Below are 16,160 nucleotides of genomic sequence, written 5' to 3'. Positions count from 1 at the left end.
TGTAGGACTTGGGTCAGTTTACAGAGTTCCGCAATGGCCGTTTTTGATAGTTTTGTCCAATTTCATCAGTGCTTTTTGGGAAAAGGATTTGGCACGCTTCTCCCTCAGTCACTCATGTACCCCTAACCCCTGCCTTCAGCCACCCCCCAACCCCAGCGGTTTCTGTAGGGACGAGCTATACGTCCCTAACTTTTCCCAGTCTACTTTAGTTCATGTTGTTTCCACTTTATGCAAAATGTAGAAACCTTGTGAGGTGTAGGTTCATTGACTGGTGTTAGGTTTATACATAAGTTTGTTCACCTCAAAAAACATAGGTTCATTTACCATTTCTAAGAGGCATATGTAAACACTCAGTCCATCTCCCGTCCTATCCTATACCTATGAGTATCTGCAAAAAATTTTTAGGGTTTAGATTGAATAGTCACGAAGCCCCTTTTCATTTAGAAAGCACAAATGCTTTTAATGAAGAAAAAATTATAACAAAAACTCTTTACATATGTTATGCATCTGTGAATAACACATGCCTTTTCTTAAGTTTAAAATTCTTGAAAGGACAAGCAAGTCTGTGTTTTAGGGACTAGTGCCTAGAATGATAGCTGTAATTCTTTCACTGTATAAAAGGTACAGAGGGTTATTTGGGGCGAAGGTATTATGTGCAGAGTGAGTGATCTGTGTGTACTTATAACACCTTTGCCCCCATGAGATCACACAGACCTGAACTTACATAACTTTTACATCAGGAGAGAACCAGCATCCACCACTAATTTGTGACTACGTGATCACTAATCATTCATATCTCTTTGACATGTCAGGAAATGGTATATTTTCCACTCCTGATTGTACTAGTCTGTAGCAATATAATTGAGGAAAACTTTTTAGGGTGTGGTCTTTGTTTTAGTCATGTTTCCTTTTTGGAGAACGAATAGTTTATTTTTCAATGCTGTCTCTTAGCATTTATAGCATAATATATAGCATAATATATTATTAGCATAATATATTTTTTTTCCTCTTGCCCCAAAATTACCTCTTGGAGAGGTATGCTGTTAATTTTCTGCTATGTGTATGTTCACATGTCTGGTTACATGGCATTTATTTATTGTGGAAGGTTAATTTTTAGCAATCAGAGAACATGTTTATCTAACCTGCCATGAAGAGGCATGCTAAGTTGGTGCTTTATTCCTTGTCTGGAATGTTGCTTATCTTCTCATTCCTCTAAAACTCAACCGTCCTCAGGGACTGAGCTCACATCTCCTCTTTCAGGAACTCTTCCATGACCAGCCCATCCGGAAATGGCCTTTTTCTCTTTCCTTCCTTCCTTCAGCAAATATGTATTGAAGGTTCACTCTGTAAGACAACAATTAGGCAACAGAAGTTATAGGAAAGTTGTATCAAATCAGCAGATATGTGTTTATATCTTATTTTCTCAGTTAAATTGTGAGTTGCTTGGGCTATATCCTCCATCGTATTACTTACATTCCTTATAAAATGTAGTTGGGGGGCGCCTGGGTGGCTCAGTGGGTTAAAGCTTCTGCCTTCAGCTCGGGTCATGATCTCAGGGTCCTGGGATCGAGCCCCATATCAGGCTCCCCGCCTGCCTCTTTGCCTACTTGTGATCTCTGTCTGTAAATAAATAAATAAAAATCTTAAAAAAAAATGTAGTCGGGTGCTTCTATTTAGTAAAGGGTAGGGAAGTTTAATTTATATGATGACTACATTTGTAGACTTTCTTTAAAGATACTGAAGTTTGCAAGACACAAATAGTTCCAATATTTATATTATTTAATCATTCCACCCCAAATATCTCAATACAGGTATGGAACTAAATTTTGAAACTATTCAAAAGTCTGTCACTTTGTCACAGTTACATAATGACTCCTACCTGGCTCCCCTTATCTCCATTATTTTTCCAGTTTCTGTAAGACTGGGGTGTGTGTGTGTGTGTGTGTGTGTGTGTGTGCGCGCGCGCGCACGCGCGTGCAGAACCATATAAATATAACACCATATAAAGCATTAAATAATCCCAGCCTGTGTCAGATTCCCAGATAGTTGCCTGAGAGTGCAGGGCCCAGGAGAAAGAGCATTGTCCCTGAAATTAGGACATAAAGCTTATAATCCCTCACTAATGTCCATCTCCTCCTTTGCAAAATATAGGATATGGGAGGTATTGGGCTGAGTGATTGCTACAATCTCTTAGAGCTCTAAAATTACATGAGCTTCTGCAGACTGATTCTTTGAATAAAAATCAGGAAGTGGAACATCAGAATTTGCTGTACAAATATAGTCTACATCACTTGCAAATTTTAGCCTGCTGTCTCCTCCTTTTCTAATGTTTATGATGAACCATCTTTGTGGAACCTGTTTTCCCAGTCGAGAAGGCCCTTCTCACCCTGTGTGTGCGTAAGTCTCACCCTGTTTCAGGGTCAGATTCTGCCAGTCCTAGAGGAAAGGAACTAACGTATCTTCTCCAACCATCTGGTCCCCCCGAGCCTCCCCACCCTCTGAGCTACCACATCCCCTACCACCCAGTCCTCTTTTCTCCCCAGTTATTTCTATGTGTAATTCTTGTCTATCCTATAGGATGTGGGCCATATGTTCCGTTTCTTTTCATGACTCTGTGTTAAATAAACAAACTGATTAAAGCTTGATTTTTAAATTCAAATATATTAGTAAACTGCTAAAAACCTTTCAGAGGCATAGGTAAAATGAAGGACATTTTCATATAAATTAGATGTGTAGCAAACTGTTTTAATGGAATATTTGTTTAAAGAACTTGTTTTACCAGTAATACTTATATTAAATAGGCTATTTTGGAACATAAACTGCTACAACCAATTTGTAAAACAATGTGACAATATATATCAAGAATCTTAAAAGTGTTTGTACCTTTTAATATACTTATTTCTGGGAAGGTATTCTAAGGAAATAATCCTAAATCAGGGGAAAAAAAAAAGGCTTTATACGAAAACATGTGCATAATAGCTTAATCTGCAATCTTACCATCCCCAGATAAGTGAATGGGCAAATATATCATATACACATGAGACAATATTATGTAACCATTACAAATGTAGTTGGTAAAATGTCTACCAATACAGGGAAATGGTCTCACATAATGTTGAGCGAAAAACATCAGGATATAAACGTTTACAAATAGCAAGGTCAAAATAATAAGCAAAGGGGCGTGTGGGTGGCTCCTTCCGCTTAGCACCTGACTCTTGATTTTGGCTCAGGTCGTGATCTCAGGGTCCTGAGATCAAACCCCGTGTGGGACTCAGTGCTGGGCTTGGAGCCTCCTTGGGATTCTCCCTCTCTTCTTCTCGTTCTGCCCCTCCCCACCCCGGCTCATGCTCTCTCTGTACAAAACAAAACAAAAACAAAAACACAAATGCAATATGCAAAACTATGAGTAGAAAAAAGAAATGGAGGAGAGTATACTAAAATGCTAAAAGGCGTTATCTTTTTATGGCAGAATTGCAATTTGAATTTTTTTTCTTTCTACTATTTTGTTTTGTTTTGTTTTCCACATTGTCAAAATTGAGCATACATTCAATTTGGAATGGAAAACAATATAATTTCAAATATGGGGACACCAAAGATTTAAGTTTCAAGCAGACATTTTTTAAAGAACTCAAATATGTTAGTTATTTAGCATCCGAAGAAGATGTGGTTGTCTAAATAGAAGTTCGATCTTTTCTGTCGCCCTCTGAGTGTGGTCAAGTCTGAAGAGTGATCCAACCACTCGGTCACTAGTTTGAATCTCTTCCTCAAACTTTCTGCTCATGCTGTCCTGTGGAGTCCTTGAACTATTCGCACTTCCACGGAGTTGAGAATAAGCTTTGAGGAAAGAGACTCACACCTCCCTTCCTCCACTTTATGGTCAGTTTCCCAGCTCGGTCAGGCAGTTTTCAGTCTGTACTCCACACACCCCCCACCCCTGCAAAGGGGCAATGGTTCCTTACCTTTGACTGATCAGGGTGACAGGGATTCTTGGTGATCTTTTGACACGTCAAGAACCACACACAAAATAAGTCAGCCATGGGACATACACACTGAGACAGCTATTAGGCAAATTTATGATACTAATAAAGCAAGTGCCTTTTGCTTAATGCTGGACCGAATTTGCCTGGTACTAAGTTTTAAAACTGCTTTTTAAACATCCCGTTTGGGAATATCTGCCTTAGAGTAATTCGTGTATCTTAATCAGAAGGAATCACAAAGGAACGATTCTAAAAGGATCAGATACTACCCCTGGAAAGGGAAAGAGAGTATCCTGAGAAACAGAACTGAAACCAAAGTGATAGAAAATGAAACGAAACTGAAACCTAGCCAGAAAAGCTGTTTTAAAAAAAAAAAAAAAAAAGTCCTGATCTTAACAGAGTCATAGCAGGTAACTAGATACGAGCCAGTATTATCAAAAGTAAGAGAACTAAATGTCTTAAATTGTCCTAGGTTACATTTCTACTCAAAATGAAACAGGTCACCAGCTGTGTGATCTTGCTAAAGTTACTAAACACCTCTGAGTGTTCGTTTAGTTGTCTGTGAAGATGGGTATGGTAGCACACATCAGCCAAGATTCAATATAGACTCTCAGAGCTGGAGGGGGCCTTAGGGATCGTCAGGCATGACTCTCCGCCTACCCCCCAACCAGGACAGGGCCTTGTCCTAGCCATGCCTCCTCCCAGTCCCTTGACATTCAGGGCTACATCTCTCCTGTCAGGACAGCAAGCTCTCGTGGCAGCCAGTTTCTGCAGGGCCCACTCAGGGCCCAGGCAACCTGAGTCCCAAGCAATGTGAGGGACAGGGTAAGAGAAGAAATGGAAGACATGAAGCTGATCTGGCTTCATAAGACAGCTCTGTGGGGACAGCTGAGGGGGCGAGGTGGCTCGGTCTGCGGCACCATCAAGTGATGACCAAGCCAGACACAGGAGATGGTGATGGGGATCACAGGGTAAGGGTGCCATGCAGACAGGACACAGGACTCAGAAGAGAAGAGCCCTGGGCTTGTCTAAATCCTCTGCCATTGCCATCTTGAAATTCTTGATAGATCTGTGGGTTTTTTTTTTTTTTTAAGATTTTATTTATTTATTTGACAGAGAGAGAGATCACAAGTAGGCAAAGAGAGAGGGAGAAGCAGGCTCCCTGCCAAGCAGAGAGCCTGATGCGGGACTCGATCCCAGGACCCTGAGATCATGACCTGAGCCAAAGGCAGAGGCTTAACCCACTGAGCCACCCAGGCGCCCCGCCATCTTGAAATTCTTAGTAACCTTTTAATAATTTCATTTTACCTTGGCCTCCACCAATTATGGAGCTAGTCCCGGTATGACATCCAAGACCCACTTAGCAGAGTGCTGGGGGGATGGTGAAGAGGGGGACACAGGGAAATCAAGAACTGCCCTGTCATGTGTGACTTTTTCCTATAACCCAGTGAATGGTAGGACAAGGCTGCATTGTTCTTCCTGTCCCCTGAGGATGGACTTAGCACCTACAGGATTAATCTGAGGGTTCACGGGGACTGGGATTCATTTCCACAGAGGTAGCTCCACGGAGATATCTGGGAGCAGGGGCAAGGGCCTGGTTGTTGTCATTTCTCCCCCTGTATTTTGTTGAGGTAAAATTAATGTAACGTAAAAGTAACCATTTTTTAGTTTAAAGTATAGAGTTCAATGGCATTTGGTACACTCAGAGTTGGGCAGTCTTCGCTTCTATCTAGTTCCAAACCATTTTCGTCCCCTCAAAAGGAAACCCCATACCCATGAAGCAGTCACTCCCATTCCCCACTTCCCTCAACCCCTGGCAACCACTAATTTGCTTTCCGTGTCTATCCACTACCTATCGCGGACATACCACAGAAATGAAAACATACACTTTGTCGCCTTTTGTGCCTCGCTTCTTTCACTTACCGTCATGTTTTTGAGGTTCACCCACATTGTAGAATGTAGCCTGTAGCTCTGGGGCATTGTGGACCAATTATATTCCATTGTGTCAACACACCACACTTGGTTCATCCATACCAGCCACTGACGGACGTGTGGGTTGTTGCCACCTTTTGGCTGCCACAGATAGTGCTGCAATGAACATCTGTGCACAGATAACAAATGTCTGAGTACCTGTTCTCAGGTCTTCTCCAGTACATCCCTGGGATGCTGGGTCATATGGTAATTGTTTAACTTTTCGAGGAACCACCAAACTGTTACCACAGTGGCTGCACCATTTTACCTTCCCACCAGCCATGTAGGAGAGTTCCAGTTTCTCTACCTCCTTGCCAACACCGGTTATCTTCTGTTAACTTTCTTTCTAATTGTAGCCATCCTCATGAATGGGAAGTGGTATTTTGCTGTGGTTTTGATTTGCATTTCCCTAGTGACAAATGATGTTGAACAACTCTTCATGTGCTTGTTGGTCATTTATACATCTACTTGGAGAAATGTCTACGCCAGTTCTTTGCCCATTTTTTGAATTTGGTTGTTTGTCTCTTTGTCATTGAATTCTAAGAGTTCCTTATATGTTTGATACAAGTCCTTTACTGAATATATAATTTACAAATACCTTCTCCCACTCTGTAGGTCACCTTTTCACTTTCATAAATAGTCCATTAATGCACAAAAGCTTACAATTTTTATGAAATTCAATTAATTTTTTCTTTTGTTGCTTGTATTTTTTTGTCATTTTAAGGACTCCATTGCCAAATGAGTCAGGAAGGTCAGGAAGGTCAGGAAGGTCAGGAAGATTTACTGCTATGTTTTCCTCTAAGACTTCTACAGTTTTAGTTTCTAACTTTAGGTCTTTGATCCATTTGATGTGATTTTGTACACACTGTAAAACAGAGGTCCAACCTTTGGCTTGTGGAGATCCAGCTGTCCCAGTGCCATTTGCCAAAGCCCCATTTTATTGGCTTGGCACCCTGGTCAGTTAGCCACAGACTTATGCATTTATGTCTGGACCCTTGATTCTATTCCACTTATCTGTATGTCATAGTTTGAACGGGTGTGGATAAGCATGTATCAGAATGGGCTGTGATCTGCCTTACACAGAGTCACGGTAACATGTCAATAACCTGGACACAGGTTGAGACACATAGTGCTTGGTAAATGTGAGTAAGAGCAGAGCTTTGAACATTAAGCATAAATACTGCAAACGCATGTGCAGAGGCCACGATCTAGGGACTTGTTCAAGAACTTGGAATAAAAATATCTAAACAAAGACAAGCCGAGCGGCCTTACTTGGCAAACCTGTCCTAGAAGCAATGGTTCTTATCTTGGTGGCTGAACTCATTCTACAAATACAAGTAAACATCTTAAGGAAGGGCAGATCCATCACGAACACTGCAAACAGTTCAAAATATGGTGCTCTGTAGGCTAAAACTAGGAAGAAATTATGATGTGTGAACTTGAAGCTACTTTAAATCATCCCCCTGTTTTCCATTTGGTTAACATAACAATTTTTTCTCTCTCTTTAGACAAAATGATCAAACTTTCTAAGAGTAAATTTAGTTCAAATAAATTCAATCAGGTCATCCAAGTAACTTATGATTTACTATTTAAATTTTAACTAAGTATTAATTATGTTTTAATGTTATTATTAGTATGTTTATATATTTAATTATAATACATTGTGTTATTCTATTTTCTTAATTATTAGTCATCCCTCATTCATGAAAATGCTTAAAAATAACTCTTTAACTCAACAATTTATCAAGGGTTTACCTCGTGTACCATGGTGGATGACATTTGTATATTCATTCAGTGAATACTGTCTGAGCACAAACGCACACAGTCTGGGCACGGGGTGAGGCAGGAGCAGACCCTGTCTTCCTATAGTTGCTGGGTCCTGGGTTGGTCCTATAAAGGGCACTGAAGCAGAAGTCACTTTTCCAGGGCCCCACCAGCTGCGTCCTGCCCCAGGACTCTGAGCTTACAGCTAGTCAGGTCCACAGGTGTGGGGCCCGCTAGCCTCTCAGCTCAGCCAAGACACATAGGAGCTTCTCCTGTGGAATTTTGCTGGGATGCTAAGGGAAATTGCCAAAGATCAAGAAGAAAGAAGCAAACAACCAAGCAGAGAAAGGGACAAGTTTACGGAGTATGGATTATTTATCCCAAGGGAACAGAGTTCTTGATTTCAGTCTCACTAGAAGGGTGTTTTCCTAAACCCCAGTTTTCCACACACCACCCCCTACCTACCGTGCTCCTCCCCTTGGCTGCCACAGTTTTACAGGTGCCCTGAGGGAGGGGCAGGACCTTTCCTGGGGCCTCACAGGCTATTCTCATTAGGTTCCAGAATCTTCAGGCTTTCTCTAGGGCTGATTATCTTAGGGATGAACCTCTCTCCAGTCCTTGGCCCACCCCTAACCTTGGGAGGGCTGGAAGGCAGAGGTGCAAGGGGGGGTCACAGGCCATATGTCTGCATATTTAAAAGTCATAAATCAACTAGGAAACTGTCAAATGACACGTCCTCCTTCCTTGACGTAGATGTGACTTCATCGTGACATGGACGACAGGTTCCTATTTAACCCTGGAGCACGGCCTACCCCCATTTCTCTTCTTGGTTTGTTCCACAATCTTTCAGATCTGTACGTAGACACTCCAGTCAACCATTCCATGTTCACTACTATTCTTACTACCTTTTGCTATAATTGTAACTATAATCGTTTCATGGTAATAATCTATAATATCTCAATAAAAATTAAAATTTTTTTAAAAAGAGGAGGAGTAAAGAATGAAAAGAAAGAGAGTCTGTGTCGGGGGGTATGTGTGCAGTATGGCCCACACACCCAAGGGAGAGGTGCCCCTGCGCAAGGCCTGTCTGCTTCATAGGAGCCCCCCACTTGGGACAAGGAGTCCATAAGGAGCCTACTCCTCGTTCCAAGCTCCTCCTTTCCAAATCGTGCTCCAGGTAGCCAGGGCCTTGGAATTCCCTGCCGAAACAGCCTACAGCCCATTTCTGGGGCCTGCACAGCCTTTCCCTCTTGCTGCCACTCTGACTGGGTCTTGACCCACTGCCCGTGTGGACACCTTTAGAGCCCCGGGTGGGCCAAGGGGTGGCTGATTGTAAAGACTATGAACAGCATTCGATTCAGCAAATGAAGATCTAGAATGCTGGTAACCCCGCATGGTGGTGACCCAGTGAGGAACGAGTGCAGGCGCGTTGTTTCTCTCCTCTGGAGCCATAGAATTCTGGAAAGGAGAACAAGAAAGCAGAGCCAGTCTGGTCCGCTCCTTGAGCTCCTGTAAGTGGGACGTGGTTTGTAAGACACACAAGAAGCAAGATCCACTGTTCTGCTCCAGCCACTCACTAGCCGTCAAGTCCAACATCAGGCACGATCCGAAGATGAAAGCGTATACATCTGCATTTTGCTTCATCATTTCACTCTTCAAATCACAGGTTGACTGTACTTCTCTGGGAAGAAGGGCTGTTGATTTTGGCATCCAGCACCCACAGTTCCAAGTACAGTAACACTTTCTAGATCCTTCTGGCTCCACCAGTATGTCTGCCCAGGAGGCCAACAGTGGGGAGGGGCTGCCTCTCATGCCAAGTCCTGTCACACCCGAGGGCTTCCTGAGAAGCGCAACAAGCCCATTCTCTGAGGATAAACTGAGCGAGGCTGTTAGGGCACAGGGGAGAGCAAATCGCAGTGAAAGAAACTTCTGGATTAGTATTCATAATTATCAGTAACAGAATCATCCGTCAGTCACGAAGTGCTGCATGTTTAGCGTTTGGAGCACTTCTTTCTCTATTCCCCGCCTAATTTATATTTCACAGCAGACTTTTGGAATTACCGTCTTGCGTATTTATGCCCTGCTTAGTTTTCCTCCCACAAGGATTTGAAGCAGCTTATCCCCTTTAAGGTTAATATGTTTGAATCCTAAAACTTTTCAAAATGCATTTGGTTTTGTATCTGCCAACCAAAACGTCTCTTGGGAGATTGTCAGAGAAAATAAATAACCAAGGAGGGAGAGCCAGAATTGAGCTAGAGGACACTTGCATCCCAGCGTATTAGAAACACGCTCCTGCTGTGGCCACACTGAGAGAAAAGGCGAGATGCTTTAAAAAATGATTTCTATGGCATTGGTCTGGAGAACAGGGCCTGACACACCGCTGCCTAGAGTCACAGTGTCCCAGTCGGTGTGTGGCAGCCCTGTGGAAGGGCCAGGGATGTCTGGTACCCTCTGTCACCAATACTGTTTACCATGCGTGCTTTGTTGGAAATCACTAGGTCGAGCCACATCTTAGGCTTCTCCACCTGGATGGCTCCAAGAGCTCCTCCAGGGCTGGAAAGGGCGCTCATTTGTATTTATGTCCTAAGAACAAGGCATCACGACTGACATGTGGTAGGCTCTAAGTAAACGTTGAGCAGAATCTGCAAGTGTGCTTTTTATAGATTCCTCCAAGTCATTTTTAGAATGTTGAGCCCTAAAAGCTCAAGGACAGAACTATCGATCCTGCAGGTGCCAGGTTGACAATAATTTATTAATCCGTATTGGGGAGATATTAAGTCTAAAAAGGAGGACTTTGCAGGACAGGACGGTTTTATTCAAACACTAGAAAGTCTGTCCCAGGAGCAAGCTGGAAGCCACTGAGTGAAACACAGAGAAAAGGTGAAGTTTCTCAAGGACAGTACCAGGGGCTAGGGCTTCAGGAGCCGGGCATTCTCGCTGCTGCTGGAACGAGGGTACAGGCACAATTTTTCTGGGGGAGAATTTGGTAATATGTATGGAAGTTTTAAATATGCGTAGAACCTTTGACTCGAGAATCTGGAGTCTCATTTCTAGATTTTGTTCTTTGAAATTTATCAGCATCAAAAAGATATGTGTACACGGGTGTTCAACACAATATTGGTTATAATAATGACACATTTCGAACAACATGAACTTTCTACATAAATCATGATCTCTAGATACTCAGGTGTATCCATTTCCACTGAATGGATTATACAGTGGTTAAAATGGTGTTGTAGAGTTACACTTACTTGAATGAAAATATGTTTGTACCATATGGCTAAATAGAAAAAGCAAGATACAAATGGCACAATTTTAATTTAATAGAAATATATTTGTAGTTGCTAGAGAGAGACAGAGATAGAAATTCGTGAGGAATATACATCAAAATGTTGATGGCAGTTATCTCTGTGGGTGTCAGGAATACAACTAATATAACATTTTTTGTTTTATCTGTTATTTCTAAACTTTGAACTATGGATATGTGATACTATAATACTAATTCTAATACTAATGCTAATTCTAAACAAAGTTGGGACTGATAAAAACATGCCCCTCTTGTCCGTTAAGTCAGTGAGCTCTCTGTTGCCTGAGGTGCTCAGCTATAGTGGAAACTGTTTCAGGGCCAGATGTTGTAGGAGGAAAGCTGGAACAGAAGAAGCCAAACCACTTCCAACCGTAGATGCTCTGATTCCATGAAGGAAGATGGTGACATTAGAAATTGTGTATAAGTTCTTCTCATGCTTTGTCAGGTAAACATGGTTTTTCGGAAATAATATTTAAAGATTTTTTTTTTTGCAAGGCTTGTTTTTGATGGTGAGAATATCATTTAAAATCGGAAATTATATTCTTTGTTTTTTAAACAGAGCAAACCCTTTATTTCCAAGTTTTACATACTTTCCTTAGCAGAGGAAAGAGAGATCAGGAACTCAATGATTTTTATTTTATTTTACTTTTTTTAGTGAGGGAGAGAGCAAGGGGAGGAGGGCAGAGGGAGAGGGAGAGAGAGAATCCCCAAGGAGACACCACACCCAGCAGAGCCCAATATGGGGCTCAATCTCACAAGATCTGAGATCGTAACCTGAGCTGAAATCAAGCATTGGATGTGTGACTGACTGAGCCACTCAGGTGCTCCAGAAGTTATATTCTTAATATATTTGCCTTTTTCTATGACTTCTCAATGAGCAACAAAGTATGAACTGGAATATTCTCATTTGTTCACCGGTTTGGCACGTAATACATTTTTGTCTGCCTCTGAAAACAGAAATAATATTTGCCTCTCATCTCACTGGGCATGATGTAAGCTCCATGAGGCCAGGCATTTATTTATGCTGCTCCAGAGCCCAGGAGAGTGCCTGGCACACAGAAGGCACTCAGTAAATATTTTGTGAATGAATAAATGGATGTTGGCATGGGAGAATAAGCAACTTGGAAGAAAGCTGCTCTGCAAATACATGCTTTGGGCTGTATTCATTTTAATTACTTTAAAAACATGAATTGGTAAATGGAATTCCAAAACAAAAAGACATTTTTTTATGCAATCAATTTTTCAAATTACTAAACTTCTTTCAAAGTCAGGTATGGTCTTTCTACAGCTGTATATTTAAAAACTGAAAACCACAGATCATGTTCTAGATCACTTTTACTCAACAAAGCTTTCGGCAACAAGAGAAATATTCTCTATCTGCACCCTCCAATATGGCAGTCCTTGGCCATGTGAGGTACTAAGCACGTGAAAATTGGCTGGTTGAAAAGGAGACACTGAATGTTAAATAGTATTTAGATTTAGAAAAATTCTTGACCACACAGCCTTCCTAATCTCCAGTAGTACCGCAACATTCTGGACATTCCATACATTTATTTGTATCCAAAATAAGGTTTCCAAATAAGGTTGTATCCAAATAAGGTTTATTATACAATCCCGATCCTAGCTCTGATTCTAGAGCGCCCTTTTCACTAGTTGACTATTGAGGAATAGGGCTTTACGATGGTGGTGTTACGATATAAATACAGGATTTTGTTTGTTTTCACTTAAGGATCCCTGTGACATTATCTACAAAGCAGACCTCGGTGTCCGGGGACTGGGTGAGGCAACCACTCAGGAGGGCCAGCCCACTGCCTTCCCCAGAAGCCCTCATGAAACATTCATGCAGAGTGTTCTTCTTTAATGGACTATTTATCTTAATTCTTCATCTCGTTGATGTGTAACTAACTGTCCTATGGACATTGGTATGATATGGATGGTACCGTAGGTCAAAGAACAGGAAGCAATTTAGGAGAAAAGCAAAAATGGAGAGAGAAGGCGGTTAAACAATATATTTTTGTGGGACTTAACCAGAAAAAAATTGTTGTGAGGTTTACGAAGAATTATAGCCATTTGCTGAATGAGGTGCAATCAGAAAACAGCTAAGCTTCAAACACAGGACACTATAAGCTTTGGCGGCCATTCCTGAGTGCTTCTGATGCTGTATGTCCATTTCCAAAGCTTCACTAACTCCTATGTTTCAGATTGAACTCTTCTTCTCCAGTCCCACAGCATCAGAGTCGAGGACTTCAACCAACTGTCTAACCCCAGTGCCATAGACCGAATGTTGGTCTCCCCCCAAATCCTTATGTTTAAATCTTAATCCCCAATGAGAAGGTATTAGGAGGGGCCTTTGAGACATGATTAGCTCAAAAATACAGATTCAAAGGGGAACGTGCACTGCAGTGTTTATAGCAGCATTATCAATAATAGCCAAACTATGGAAAGAGCCCAAGAGTCCATGGACTGATGAATGGATAAAGAAGATGTGGTGTATATGTACAACGGAATATGACTCAGCCATCAGAAAGAAGAACTCTTGCCATTTACACTGGCATGGATGGAGCTCGTGTATTCTGCTAAGCGAAATAAGTCAAAGACAGATACCATATGATTTCACACACAGGTGTGATTTAGGAAATGAAACAGATGAGCATAGGGCAAGGGGGGGGGGAAAGGAGAGAGACGGGGAAGCAAACCATAACAGACTCAAGACAGTGAACAAACTGAAGGTTGATGGAGAAAGGAGGGTGGGGGATGGGCTAAAGGGTCATGATGGACATAAGGGCTAAGTGAGTGATGGGCATAAAGGAGGCACTTGTTGTGAGTACTGGGTGTCACGTGTAAGTGATGAGTCACTAAATTCTGCTCCTGAAACCAATATTACACTAGATGTTAACTAACTAGAATCTAAATAAAAATTTGGAAGAAAACAAAAAAAAGAGGTGGGAGGTGATTAGGTCCTGAGGACAGAGCTTCATGAATTGGACTAGTTAGTGCTTTTTGTGAGACCCAGAGAGCTCCCTCCCTCCTTCTGCCATGTCAGGACACAGGGAGGAGATGGTGGTCTATGAACAGAGAAGAAGACCCTCACCACACATAGAAGCTGCCAGTGCCTCAGTCATGGACTTCCAGCTTCCATAACTGTGAGAGATAAACATCTGTTGTTTATAAGTCACCCAATCTATGGTACTTTGTTACTGGAGCCTGAATGGACTGAGACACCTAGTTCAAAAGTCCTTCTGCAATCCTCTCCCGGGTGAATGTTTCCGGAACAATGCTTTCATCCTTCCCCCAGGAACAGAATGGAATGAATGTCACTGCTCACACCCAGAGGCTATAATGGCTTGTGTTCCTTCTTGCAACAGGTCCCGATTTGATACCCGATGCGAGGTAAGAATGAATGACTGTCTTTGTTGAGAAAGGAGAGTCCATCTACCACAAATTGATATGTTGTCCTTGGGCAAGTCGCCTTATCCCTGGGCCTGAGATTTCTCATCTAAATTCCTCATCCTAAAATAGCACCATGAGACTCAACATGTTTAAGTTCTCGTCCAGCTCAAATATAAGATTATTTTCGGTTCAGGCCCTTAATTTTCCAGGCCTTTCATAGTTTGATCCCATTGTTTCTAATCAAAAGTATCTTCTGCTTCTCAGTATGTAGATTTGGGGCCTTTCTTTGCTTCCTTTCCTCATCATAGCCCAAAACCCTGGTCCTGGATCATATCAGCACGTGTTGATATAAACTTTTTATTTTTATTTTATTTTTTAAAAGATTTTATTTATTTGAGAGAGAGAGAGAGTGCAAAAGTGGGGGTGAGGGACAGAGGGAGAGGGAGAAGCAGACTCTTTGCTTAGCAGGGAGGCCCACACGGAGCTTGATCCCAGGACCCTGGGATCATGACCTGAGCTGGAGGCAGATACTTAGCTGACTGAGCCACCCAGGTGCCCCAACCTCTTTATATTCTTAAAATTTGTTGAAAGCCCAAAAGGCTCTGGCTTATGTGAGTTATAGCCCCATAGTTATTTACTGTATTATAACTTTTAAAAGGATTAAATCATTTAAAAACAATAATAAATCCATCATTTGTTAACATGAATGACATGTTTATGAAGAATGTATTTTCAAAAACCAAAAATAGTTGGTGAGAAAAGTGGCATTGTTTTACATTTCTGCAAGTCTTTTCAATATTAAGCTTAACCCCTCTTCAATACCAAACAGCTGGTTTCTCACCTCTACTGCATTCAGTCTGTTGTAATATGTTGTTTTAGTTTACATATGCAGGGGTGAAAGTCTGGCTTCATACAGATATGTGTTTGGAAGAGAGAGGAGAATTTTCTTTGGATATTCTTTTTTGAAATCTCACCAAAAGTAGACAAGAACAGTTTCTTAAGGTTAGCTGTGATGTGGAATCTGAAACCGTACCAGTGAAATCGCCCTAGTTGGTTTCCTTAGTCCATTGGTCCATCTTGCACTTTGGATGGATCTTTCATCCCTGCCCATGCATAATTTTATAACATCATGCATTAACGATTTGGAAAATATTGGTTCACTGAGTTGTGGAGATCTTCCAAATATTGACCCATTTCATTATACAATTTCAGCACCAATCTCATCTGAAAAGCCTTTAAGTACCAGGAAGCTGCCCAACTTATGATGCCTGATATAAGATTTTTTTAAAAAATCTAATTTTTGCTTATAAAAGCTCAAAGGAAACAAATACCGTCAGTTGCTCGTCCTTGGTGTGACAAGATCATTTGTTTCATTTTCAAGAAAATGTCTGCCAAGCCGTTAAGTCTGAATGACCATAGTTGCCAGTTGTTCTTCCAAGTACAAAGAGTGTTCCATGAAGAAAGCAGTTAGTTCAGCCCACAACTCAAACAACTATACAAGTGCTCTTCCTTGACGTCACCACGGTGGTTGGATGGCCGCTGGAGTACTCTGTGTGCACTTTCTGCATCATCACACAGAATAGTCCAGATTTAATAAAACTACTAGTTTATACTGTTTTACCAAGGACATTCTCACAGAAAAACTGGCCTTTTTTTTTTTTTCCAACGCATCACGGACAGCAGTGAAGAGTCTATGACTGGAGGGGCAGCCTGGGCCGGTGCCATGCTTTGGGTTAAGGTGGCAGCAGTTT

General features: G+C 41.6%; 1 long non-coding RNA gene across 1 annotated transcript; it reads right to left on the bottom strand.

Moving 5' to 3' along the window:
• Window positions 1-444: 444 nt before the first annotated feature.
• LOC132023972 (uncharacterized) lies at window positions 445-4,270 on the bottom strand. The gene is made up of 3 exons (XR_009406113.1): window positions 3,960-4,270; window positions 1,474-1,620; window positions 445-1,344 (listed from the first exon to the last, which is right to left on the bottom strand). It is a non-coding gene; the product is annotated as an uncharacterized LOC132023972 (long non-coding RNA).
• Between the last annotated feature and the right edge of the window lie 11,890 nt (window positions 4,271-16,160).

This window comes from Mustela nigripes, chromosome 8 (assembly GCF_022355385.1).
Source record: "Mustela nigripes isolate SB6536 chromosome 8, MUSNIG.SB6536, whole genome shotgun sequence".
NCBI lineage: Eukaryota > Metazoa > Chordata > Mammalia > Carnivora > Mustelidae > Mustela > Mustela nigripes.
This window is presented reverse-complemented; position numbering and strand designations above follow the sequence as displayed.